Below are 6,621 nucleotides of genomic sequence, written 5' to 3'. Positions count from 1 at the left end.
TATATTTTAAAATGCAGGACTTCCCTGGTAGCACAGTGGTTAAGAATCTGCCTGCCACTGCAGGAGACATGGGCTCAAGCCCTGGTCCGGGAAGATCCCACGTGCCACGGAGCAACTAAGCCCGTGCGCCACAACTACTGAGCCTGTGCTCTAGAGCCCGCGAGCCACAACTACTGAAGCCCGCGTGCCTAGAGCCCATGCTCTGCAACAAGAGAAGCCACTGCAATGAGAAGTCCGTGCACCACAACGAAGAGTAGCCCCTGCTCGCCACAACTAGAGAAAGCCCACGCACAGCAACAAAGACCCAATGCAGCCAAAAATAAATATAAATAAATAAATAAAATTTTAAAAATACATACTTGGAGCTTACTATATTTATAAGAACCTTCATAGTTTCTCAAATCAAGTGGAAAAAAGATAGATTAATCAATAAATGGTGTTAAGACAACTGGTCAACAATCTGAAAAAAAAATTAAGAGGGCTCCTCTCATATATTACAGCAGAAAATGTTAATCTTATTTAAATGTTAAAATTAAAACCATAGAAGTAATATAAGAAACCATAGGAGGGCTTCCCTGGTGGTGCAGTGGTTGAGAGTCCGCCTGCCGATGCAGGGGACATGGGTTCGTTCCCCGGTCTGGGAAGATCCCACATGCCGCGGAGCGGCTGCACCCGTGAGCCATGGCCGCTGAGCCTGCGCATCCGGAGCCTGTGCTCCGCAACGGGAGAGGCCACAACAGTGAGAGGCCCACGTACCGCAAAAAAAAAAAAAAAACCATAGGAGAATTATTTTATAACCTTGGCTGGTATGGTAAAGATCTCTCAAATAGGGCACAAAACTCAGAAGTCATAAAAAGTTTGACAAATAGAATAAAAGCCAATTTTTCTAAACGACAAAAGAAAAAAAAAACAATAAGCAAAACCAAAGACAACTGACAAACTTGGAAAAAGGATGCCACAAACAAGGAACTAGTTTCCTTATTTAAGAGTTTCCACAAGTCAATTTTTTAAATGTTCAACTTGGGACTTCCCTGGTGGCACAGTGGTTAAGAATCCGCCTGCCAATGCAGGGGACACAGGTTCGAGCCCTGGCCGGGGAAGATCCCACATGCTGTGGAGGAACTAAGCCCGTGTGCCACAACTACTGAGCCTGTGCTCTAGAGCCCACGAGCCACAACTACTGAGCTCATGTGCCACAACTACTGAGCCCACGCACCTAGAGCCCATGCTCCGCAACAAAGAGAAGCCACCACAATGAGAAGCCCGCACACTGCAAGGAAGAGTAGACCCCACTCACTGCAACTAGAGAAAGTTAGCGTGCAGCAACAAAGACCCAACGAAGGAAGGAAGAAAGAAAGAAAAGAAAGAAATTCGTTAAAGATTATATTTCTTGGCTAGGAAGCCTGCTGAAATAAAGAGCCAGCACTAGGTATTACCAGTCAGAGAAAAGGCAGGTGTAAAGTAATTTTTAAATGCTATTTCTTAGTTACACGTGTTTCACAAGATCATGGCTCAAAACACCACCATCAATACTTCTCACAGGAAAAGGCAAGCTCCAGGATTAAGAGCAAGTTTGCTGCACCTAGAACTGGCCTCTAAAAGCCCCAACTTTCAACTTGGCTAAGTCTATAGTCAAACCACACCTCGCACTGTTCTCAACTCTGTAATGCCTGTGTGGTTCCTTCTAAGAGAACATTACCGCACACACTCGACTGGGCAAACTGAGGTCAGAAAATAAGTCTTACTATTCATTAATACTTTTTGAATTGATTACTTGCCAAAAAAATTTTTTAGAGTGAGTTTACAGTTACAAAAAGAAGACTGCCAAGGAAGGGAGTCAAAAAATTATTGGGGTTTGGTGGACATGCGGAAGAGGAATTGTGCCAGAAATCTCTGGCTAGAGAAAACTCATAATGATAATGGTTACCATTTATTTAAGGCTTACCAGGTGCCAGGTGTTTTTGTCAGTGCTTTTCATACGTTGTCTCATTTTATTCTCACAAGTCTGAGAGGTAAACAATATTATCTTGCTGTTTGCGGCGAGGGCCCAGGAGAAACCAACGTGAATTAACAAGAAGGAGGTAAAAGTGTGTGACCACAGGAGTGAGGGGTGACAGAAACATGGTGGGACTATATCTAAGGAAGACCTAGTGAGTGTGTGAATCTTGAAAGGCAGATTATATTCAGTATAAGAGGGACAGTAGGGAGGGGAAGTGGGAGAGAGGGAGAAGACACAGAGTAGGAGAGGAAAGAACCTTCGAGCGGGAGGGGGAGGGGAGGAGTTATGATGGAGGAGGAGTTGAGAGGTGGAGGAGCAGCCAATTGGAAGGGGGAGAGGTAGGAACCAAGGGGAGGGGGAGTGGCTGAGAGGGAGTAGGCGGGACAGAGCCGGAGCAGGAACTAACTAGAGGGACCAAGATAAGGGAAGAGGCAGGGGCCGAGAGGGAGGGCGGAGCCTAGAGGGAAGAGAGGAAGCGAGGGGGTGGAGGCGAGAGGGAGTGGAAAGGAAGAAGCCCGAGACCGCGGACAAGGAGCGGAGAGAACAGCGTAAAAGGAGGAGCTGTGAGGTGGGCGGAGGAGAAGCTGAGAGGGAGTTAGAGGAAAAGAGACGAAGTGGGAGGAGCCAAGAGGGAGGGAAAGAGGATCAGGGAAAAAGAGAGGTCCGGATCCGCCAAGTGCGAGGCTCAGCGATTGAGACCCCGAAACACACCCACAGAGGGGGCTTTGGCATTCTGGGTCAGAGTCTGAGAGCTCCCAGCACTGGTCGGCCCCGGTGTGCCCCATACTGCAACCCGAAGCCTCCCCTCACATCTCACTTACCCCCTCTAGTCCTCACCTTGCAGGTAGCAGTCTCTCAGTCTGCCTCGAAGAAGTTGACCTGAGCCAACGCGGGAAGATAAAAAGCCGCGCAGCGGGCGGCCTTAAGCCCCGGGAGCAGCCCCAGCCCCAGCAGCCACCTGAGCCCGGGGAGGGTGGGCCACAGGCGACAGAGGTTGGTTCCCAGGCGGAAACCACGAGTACACATTCTAGGAGCCGGTTCAGCGCTTGAGGACACACACCATGGACGAGATCGGAACCAGTGGAGGGGAGAAGCGGAAATGATAAGGAAGAACCGTGGACGGACAGGGAAGAGCCGAGACCGGCTGGTGGGACTAGAACTCCAGGGAAGGCCACTTGTTCGGGCGAGACATTGGCTCGGAGCCCGGTTGCTAGACGGCCTGGCTGGCTTTGTGAGCGCGCGGAGCACGCATGCGTGCGGGTCCCCGCCGCGCCTTCCACCGCCCCTCACCCCTCCTCCCTTCCCCCCACCTCCCTCTCCGTCCTCCCAGCATCCCCAGCCCAGCACTTTCCCGCGGTTCTGGCGGTTCCTCGCGCGCGCAGCCTTCAGAGCTGCCTCGCGGTGTCCGGGGGGCGGGGGGTGGGGGAGGAGGGAAGCAGCCTGAGAGGTTTCAACTTCCCAGCATCACAGAGTCTCGCGTCCTCCTGATTTTGCCTCTCTTAGTACCAATAGCAGGGTTACCGCCCCGCCATCTTCAGTTCTTGCTGCCAGGGTGGGCACAAGGGAATTCCTGGGCCTTGCTGCCCAGTGTGGTGGTTATCCGGCGCTTGAAATGCAGCAAGTACGAAACTGATGTCTGTAAGTGTACATTGTACACTAGGTTTCAAAGAATTTGCACGGTAAAAAGAATGCAAAACCTTTCCAACTTCATATTGATTACATGTTGAAATGATAATATTTGGAGTCTCTTGCATTAAATAAAACATTAAAATTAATTCCACCTGTTTCTTTTTTGTGGCTTAAGTTTTTTTATTGAAGTATAGTTGATTTACAATGTTGTGTTAGTTTCAGGTGTACAAGACAGTGATTCAGTTATACATATGTGTATATAGCTATTCTTTGTCAGATTCTTTTCCATTATAGGTTATTATAAGATATTGAATATAGTTCCCTGTGCTATACAGTAGGTCCTTGTTATCTATTTTATAATAAGTGTGCATCTTTTAATCCCAAATTCCTAATTTATCCCTCCCTCTATTTTTTGTGTGTGGCTACTAGAACATTTAAAATTACGTATGTGGCTCTAGTTATATTTCTGTTGGACGGTGCAGGTCTGGGGAAGGGGGAAGAAAGGGAAAAAAACTGAAGAAGAGAGAGGGGAAGAAAGGGGGTTGCTCTTAAGATTCTTAAAGTTTTCTTTCTCTAAGCGGCAGGGATCTTATTTTGCGACCTCTGTAAGAATCCTTGTCGCCCTTACCTTCTGCTCCTTGTGCTGTCTTATAATGCAAAGTGCCTGTACTTGGACCTAGAAAGTATTGTAGGTATCATAGGACAAAGATAGTAGAAGAGCGTATTATTTTTCCTCCTTGTGTCTCAAGAGCTTTGGAGAACAAGAGGTCATTTGTTTATGCTGAGACGTGTGCGCCTCCCCAAGGGCCTTTCTGTGCAAGTTCCCTGGCTCCAAAAGGTCTGCATCTTCTGCTGATTGGCAGGGGGGCAATTCAAGACAGAACAAAGGCAGCTAACTGGCCAATAGCAGAGGCAGGTCGAAATTTAGCGAGTTAACTCCTGGATTAGAGGGGTAGAAAAAGTTGTAGGACAAAGGAATGGAGAAAATGTACCAACGATCAGAATTAGGGGAGTTGTTAGTAAAAACATTGAACGTGGGGGCTTCCCTGGTGGCGCAGTGGTTAAGAATCCGCCTGCTGATGCAAGGGACACGGGTTCAAGCCCTGGTCCTGGAAGATCCCACATGCCGCGGAGCAACGAAGCCCGTGAGTCACAACTACTGAGCCTGCATGCCACAGCTACTGAAGCCCGCGCACCTAGGGCCAGTGTTCACAACAAGAGAAGCCACTGGAATAAGAAGCCTGCGCACGGCAAGGAAGAGTAGCCCCCGCTTGTGGCAACTAGAGAAAGCCCACGTGCAGCAACGAAGACCCAACGCAGCCAAAAATAAATAAATAAATTTATTTTAAAAAAAGATTGAACTTGACCAAAAGAGCTGGAGACATCCCTGTAAAGATTTGGAAAACAGGATAACACGATCAGAAGGGGAACCATTTTTGAGAAGAGGACCAGAAGGGAGCTAGTAAGCGAGAGAATGGTCATGGTTGGAAGTAACCAGAGCTTGAGTAAAAGTTTTGTGTTTCACCACTGCGTGACCACCTCTCTCCGGCCTGCCTTTGGATGAAAAAGAGTATAAATGAAAATAAACTGGATGCTCCTCCAGTCTCTCAGGCCTGGGCCCGAACATCTAGAAGACGTGCTAGGACCCAGCAGGCGTAATCTGCTTCGGGACTGGGCAGACTGCCAAGCGCCTGCAGGATCCTGCTAAGCGAGGGGGCAGGTTCTGGGCACTCCCTGGAGGAGGAGTGCCACCCACATCACCAGCAGGACGCCTGGCCCCGCCCCTCCCCGCACTCTCCAGAGATTTTGAGAAGCAGGAAAGAGCAGTGGTCAGCGTATCACCATCCTCAACCTCTACAACTCCAGTAGTGCCATTGAAGTCTTCCATTAAAACTCCCTGCAGGGCTGTTTTCTGTTAACCTCAAGAAGTAAAGCATCACCGAAGGCTACGTCCCCATTGTCAGCAACAAGATACAGCCCTCCTGATGTCATCAGTGTGTGATTATCACCCGCTCTGGCCCACTGCTGGTCCCAGAGATACAGCATATTCTCTGTGCTACAGGGGCTCTAAGAGTTTGTTTCTGCTTCCCCACAACCCTAGAAGATGCAGAAGCCCCAGAGCAGCCTTGTGGGAGTAATCCTCTAGGCAGGCCTGGTTTTCCCCAACACCAAAGCCCCCCTCCCACCATGAGCCAATTTGACCACGTCTTACAGAAGAGTAAGGCCTGCCTGCCATCTCCAGCCAGCCCTGTACACCTTCTCATCTTGTATGCAAACAGGGACCTTTCAATTTCTATTGGCCAGGATTTCCAATACAATGTTGAATAGAAGTGATGAGAATGGACATCCTTGCCTTGCTCTCCATCTTAGGGGGAAAGCATTCAGTCTTTCACCATTAAGCATATTAACTATAGGCTTTTTGTAGCTGCCCTTTATCAGGTTAACAAAGTTCCCTTCTCTCCCAGTGTGCTGAAAATTTTTATCATGACTGGTTATTGAATTTTATCCAATTTTTTGGCATCAATTGATGCAATTTTGTGTTTCTTCTTAAGATTATTGACATGATGCATTACATTGATTTTAAAATATTGAGTCAGGCTTGTATTTACCGAATAAACCCCACTTGGCTGGTTGCTGTGTAAAAAAAGCAATAACAAAATAAACAGGACTACACTGTGGTGTAGAATGCAAATTTGTAAGGCTTTTAAAATAGAAAATTCAAAGAAATTAATTTATTTTATAATTTTTTTATTGAAATATAGTTGATTTACAATGTTGTATTAGTTTTTGGTGTTCAGCAAAGTGATTCAGATATATAGATAGATAGATAGGTCGACAGATATATATTCTTTTTCATATTTTTTTCAAGCGTGGTTTACTACAGGATATTGAATATAGTTCCCCGTGCTATACAGTAGGACCTTGTTGTTTATAAAGTCATTCTATATGTAATAGTTTGCATCTGCTAATCCCAAACTTCCAATACATCCCTC

General features: G+C 47.3%; 1 pseudogene; it reads right to left on the bottom strand.

Moving 5' to 3' along the window:
• Nucleotides 1–2,652: 2,652 nt before the first annotated feature.
• The window catches only part of LOC114905900, a 4,646-nt pseudogene continuing 677 nt past the window's right edge, over nt 2,653–6,621 (bottom strand).

This window comes from Monodon monoceros, unplaced genomic scaffold (genome assembly GCF_005190385.1).
Source record: "Monodon monoceros isolate NGI ecotype Baffin Bay Population unplaced genomic scaffold, NGI_Narwhal_1 Super_Scaffold_22, whole genome shotgun sequence".
NCBI classification, from domain to species: domain Eukaryota; kingdom Metazoa; phylum Chordata; class Mammalia; order Artiodactyla; family Monodontidae; genus Monodon; species Monodon monoceros.
This window is presented reverse-complemented; position numbering and strand designations above follow the sequence as displayed.